Genomic DNA, 6,000 nt, shown 5'->3' on the forward strand with positions numbered 1-6,000 from the left:
CCAATGGAAACGAAACGCAACCGCATACGCGATACAACAAGACTAAATACGACGATAAAAATAAAAATAATAATATTCGCGCATCGAAGATCACGTTGTACCGCGCGATTCGTCTCGAGAACACGGCAATACCGCACTTTCTCCGCGTCGCATCGTCGATGAAAACACAAGCACAGAAAACCACGTACCTGCTAGACGAAAGTGAAACCTCCACTTGCAGTCGAAACAGAAACCGATCAGACCGATTCGTCCAACGGGATCAGCGGTCCAAAGCCGTCAGCCGATCGTCAACGATGCTTTTGACAGGCTCTCTAACTTGCTGGCGAACAACAAAATCCCTCGTTTCCTCTTGATCGTACAAAGACACTATTTCTACAAAGAAAATACACCATTCACCATCCAGAAGACATGTCGACTGTTGGGTCGATCACCGATCACCGGCCACGGAACCACGGGATTTTCGTGTACATCCGCGCAGATTGAGAGAACGGTTGTCCGTTGAACACGATCGTTCGAAGGCGGTCGACGACCAAGGATCTTCGTAATCGCCCAGGTGAAAGCCGTTTAGGTGAGCGGCAAGCGAGCGACTGGCTTAGCCACGATCTACCAGAGGTACCAGAAGCGATTCAGAATCCCCCCTTGCTTGCCTCTCTTCGCTATAACTTTCACGGCATACACGAGGCTAGAGAGCGAGTCTCTCTTTCTCTCTTTCCTTCCTCTCACGATTTTTCAAAGCCTCCTCTCCGTCGCCCCTTCTTCGTCTCGCAAATCCCAGACCCGCTGCCCCTTCGACGATTTTTTATGTCAAACCCGGTTGACCGATGCTTGGAGACACGTGTAACAACGGTCGATCTATCGCTTGGAATTCAGGCTCATTGCGAAATTCCACGATATCAAGAAATATATCGAAGATATCGAAGAACCGGAAGAGAATCCTCGAGAATCAGGATTTCTTTCCGAGTACGAAGCTTCCTTGCGATAATTTCTTGCTAATTACAATATTTTTAAATTTTTGCTAATTACAATCGGAAGTTATGACGTTTGGTGATTCGATCCAGGATTTGATAGTTCATCAGGACAGTACTTTTGCTTCTCACCTTGGCTCGGTTGTTCTATAAAGAGTTAGAAACACACGGTGTCGAGGTTCGTGTCATGAGAACGTTCTTGCGAAATTACGACTATGACGTTCGAGAAACGCGTTAATATAGAATATCGAAATGACTGAAACTATTCGAATAGCCAATTCGATTGCTCTATCAACGTCCTTGAGTTTACGTCACTCACTATCATCGGCTGAAGACGTTATCGTTATCAGATATTTGATCGATCTCTGATACCTTCATCCGTTCTAGTATGCGCGAATTGATTAATTTAGTTCCAACTAACGATAGAAAATTTCTAATTTATGTTAACAAAGAAAAATAGAAATTTTAAAAAGTGGCCCCTCCGAGGAATAATTTGATAAGGAAATGCCCTGTAATCCGATTGAGATACGTCGCTTTTACGATGAATTTTTCTTTAACGGTACGATCGAACGTTTAGCAATAATCTCGATGAATTTGCATATTGCGATATCAGTTACGGCCGCGTAATTAATTGTGCGTGCAACGAATGCGTCCGCTTAAATTGCACTCGACCCGAACTAAACACCTTCGCTGTTTCCGAGCGTTGCATTTATCCAGAAGGTCGTATTTGGACATCTTGCGAAGATTCGCGGATATCCGTTCTGTCTGAATAGATGGCTTGATCGAAGATATTTAAGAAAACGATACGATATAGTCAGCGAATAGTCTTTCCTGACTTGGAACTTTTAATTTTAAATATTAATTATGTATATTGCATGTTTGTTTGTTTTCTTTAAATTATACAAAGATGTCATAAGTATAGTGTTGAGCGCAAGATTGATTACAATGATGAGAACCGAGGATACTGTTTACCATGGAAAGGCGCGCTTCATTCACTCGCAGCTCTCATTAACGACTTTTTAATAACTCTTCGTGTTTATTTATCGTAGACGTAAAATTATTTCCCTTTCAGTTGGAGCAAAATTCAACGAACTTTACAGATACTAAAAGAATGGAAAGATGAGTATACAGGAAAATATTTCTTCGTATTTGCGTTTCTAATTGTTACACACATTTTAAACAATCAATCGCAAGATAGAAGGGATACGAGAGAATTTAAACGTAAACTGAATACTTCCGTGACGTGACGCACGTTCTACGAGGCATCGATGTCTCCAACATTTTGGAAAAGATCACCGTATGCGATTGTGATAAACGTTAAATTCTAATTTTCTTCCCAAAAAAGAATCTTTTGTACTAATTCTATAAATATAACAACGCTTTTAATTTTATTAAACACTGGCAAATTCGAATGTACATAAAAGCGCATCGAATAAATTATCGAAAGAAAGCCTGAATTTCATATGAAACGATATGTGCGTAAATATAAATACCTAATAGAGAAAAAATATGACAATTAACATAGATTTATAAAATTTCGCTAATAAAGTTAAAATTTCCTACTTAAATAAAGAAATAAACACATGATTAGTTGATTTAAAAAGTACATGTACAATGTATGTTATATTATAAACTATATTGTAAATTATCGTAGTAAAGATCCCAAAAGTCAAAGTTCTTCAACATGGAGTTGCGACGATATCCTCCGTGCAACTGCAGCTTTATTATGTCAACATCTACCAACAGATGGCAGAACATCATCGATATGATGGTAATTCAGTGAGTAAGTACACAGTAAGTAAGTAGATATAAATGTTTTGTTTCGTTATCTATCACTGCCTCTTACTTCTAATCCTTTGAAGTAGCCATTCAATTCACAACTTACATCAGAATTCATATTTCATACGATTCCTTGTTATATCTTTTTATTTAATGTCATTACGTCATCCTATTTTCTCGGAATCTATCATAGCTACTTTCGAATTTTGAGCATTTCTTCTATTTCAATTGAATTAATTTCAATTTATTTTTTCTAGTGTTGAAAGTTACTATCGATAATCGTTTTTTAGTATCTTTGGTCAATGTAAAATATTATTAACTCAGTTTCGTTGTATCAACGTATCTTCGATATTCCGTCTCATTGTTTCAACTTTTCCCAGAAAAAAGATTTTCGAATCACTTTGGAAATTTGAAAGATAAAATTGCCGACGATATGGATCAAAATTTTAAAGGAACGTCTAATCATCTAAATCAAATGAGAACAGATTTTCTAATTTCGTAGGTATATATTTACTCCGGTTATGTTATATCGATATTTAATAATAAAATACTTGTTTCACAATGCTCGATAGAGCACGAAACGATGTAAAAATAAAAAGAAACAAAAATATGTTTTCCCAAAAAAAAAGATTTTCGAATCACTTTGGAAATTTGAAAGATAAAATTGCCGACGATATGGATCAAAATTTTAAAGGAACGTCTAATCATTTAAATCAAATGAGAACAAATTTCCAATTTCGTAGGTATACATTTACTCCGGTTATGTTATTTCGATATTTAGTAATAAAATATTTATTTCACAATGCTCGATAACGCACGAAACGATGTAAAAATAAAAAGAAACAAAAATATTTCAATTATTTTCAATTATTAAATTAATTAGTTTCAATTATTAAAAGTTCTAATAAAAAATATATATTTGAATTTATAACAGCCAGTGATATTTCCTGTCCTCTATCCCAAAATGAAACTTCCAACATTCTATTTATCATAACTAAGAAGAAGGGAAATGAAAGGAAAGGAAACTCAGCTATCTACAGTAAACTATACAAATATTATAATATCAGTATATTGTAAACGAAAGTATCGTAGAGAAGATATGAGAAAATCGAAGGGGTGATAAAGAGAACGGAAAATACGATGCGATAACTTAGGTACTGGCTTTAGTCATTTCTTTCATGAATCAATGATGATTTATTCTTAAAATAAATCGTGTTACATGAGAACATCGGGAACTTATACAAGAATTTGCCTCGTACTTATTCCTAAGGATACGATGACTGCAACCACCATGTGCTTTTATTACAGGGAAAACAGATATAAAGGCCATTATTCCCATTGTTGGCCTGTTATCTTTTCTATGCGAGTCGAATAGGAGAGGCGACGAAAGAGCAAAATGGACTAACGTCTTCATCATATGATACATTACGAGTACGAAAAATTTCTAATTTGTAATATAAAATATAATATAATAATAAAAAAAAAAGAATAAATATTCTTTCTCTTTTTATAATTAACCTGAGAATATTCATGTATTTGTGAGAAATTTAGAATAGATTTTAAGGAAATTTGGTATATCTTTATACCATCAACGTCAATACCAATTTTTATTATGGTTGTTAAATCGGTTTCGAGATTAAACTGGTTAGGAAATGTAGTCGCCAAGGAGTTCGTTCGATCTACGAGGTTCTTGACACCCTAACATTTAAGAGACTGTATAATTTGTATAAATAATCGTTCTTGTACGATATGGATAACAAATATCATTTTACGTATCAGTAAAATGATTGGTCCAACGATACGTATAATTCTTTTGTTTTTCGAGTAAATCTTTTGTAGCTATTAATAAATCAAATTATCGATAGGAGCAATTTCGCAAATCACGGAGATTTGCTTGCTTTTCTGCTTTCGTCGTTTAATATAAATATTCGTCGTCTTGCATATAAATGCAAGGAGAATTTCGTTATGAACTTCCAAGTTTCATGGCTACGTATAGTAAAGTGATGATTAACGAAGTTTAATGATTGGAAGCATACAAGTTTCTGTAGCAAATCTTAAGTTAAATAATGCTTGTAAATTAAAGATTTTTTCTTACGTGTATTAAATTCCGTAAATAATAGTAAAATGAGACTGACACCGTAAGTGAAATTATATAATTTGACCTTATTTCCATATTTTGAAATTAAAATACGTCAAAACATAACATTCAATATGATAGAAGTGACCCTAACGCGAGATTGTATATGATATTTATAAACACTCACAGGCTTATCGTATGATCTTTACCCTAACCTAAAACTGTGCTAAATCTACTAATCAATCTTATCAAAAATTCTACCAAATACAATTCGTTCTGGATAATTAAAAAATGAAATTTGTTTATTCACAATCTGTTTATTCACTAGCTTAGATCGCACAAATAAATTGCTGCAATTATATCGAATTACTAATGACACGGAGTTAAATACTTTATTTTAGACAATTTTCATTCTTTTTAGAAAACCAGTTTAAAGATTTCTCTTTATGGTAACAAGAATAATTTATTTGATATTTTCCTAACGTTTCTCGAGTTTCGCAGAACTACTTTCCCCTCATAAAATATAAACGCGAAACAGTAAGACGAATTTATTCCTCGGTATAAAGTCAAAGCAATGATTACTTCGAATTAGATTAATTTTAAGATTTAACATTTACAATAAAAAAAAAACATACATTATAGAATCTAGGATAAAAATGCAAAATGCAAAGCACAGAATATAAGATCTAGGAAAGATAATTAACGAACAAGTTTTCTTCTAGAACAACGAATAAAGAATTGAAATAAAAATTGAAAAAGATCTTATTCTAGCAATAGCGCACCTAATTCCTATTATTTCGTTCCTAGAAACAAACTTGCGAAAGCAAGTACCGAGTCGCGAAACTATCCTAAGAAACAATAAAATTTCTCGGGTATGAACGACGTGCAACGAGTTCCGAATATTTTTCAGCCTGTAATTTACACTGCATATTTTCGTATCTCTTGGTTCGGCGTTGTTTCGCGCTGTGAACGCGACAGATTCAGTAAACGTCCAGGCAAGCCGCAAACCGCTATTACAATTACTTAATCAGAAGAGACGAGGACATAGAAACGAGTAACGAGTGCGCGTGTACTCGACGAAGAATGAAAGGACGATATCACCGCCTAGACGAAAGAAACGCGGGTGATACTACTAGCGCACGATCAGCTGAAAAATTCGATAATCGTTGGACGGTCGTC

General features: G+C 34.5%; 1 protein-coding gene across 7 annotated transcripts in view; it reads right to left on the minus strand.

Annotated features, from left to right (window-relative positions):
- LOC132906612 (chitin synthase chs-2) overlaps nt 1-1,173 on the minus strand; it is a 33,988-nt gene extending 32,815 nt beyond the window's left edge. For 3 of the 7 annotated variants that reach the window (XM_060958932.1, XM_060958931.1, XM_060958929.1), the window contains exon 1: nt 189-1,167. The gene's annotated coding sequence lies outside the window, so the exon portion shown is untranslated. Of the gene's footprint in view, nt 1-188 lie in introns of all 7 variants that reach the window. The other 4 variants (XM_060958934.1, XM_060958928.1, XM_060958930.1 and 1 more) reach the window with 3 other exon arrangements.
- Between the last annotated feature and the right edge of the window lie 4,827 nt (nt 1,174-6,000).

Source organism: Bombus pascuorum, chromosome 5, assembly GCF_905332965.1.
Source record: "Bombus pascuorum chromosome 5, iyBomPasc1.1, whole genome shotgun sequence".
In the NCBI taxonomy this organism is placed as follows: Eukaryota; Metazoa; Arthropoda; class Insecta; order Hymenoptera; family Apidae; genus Bombus; species Bombus pascuorum.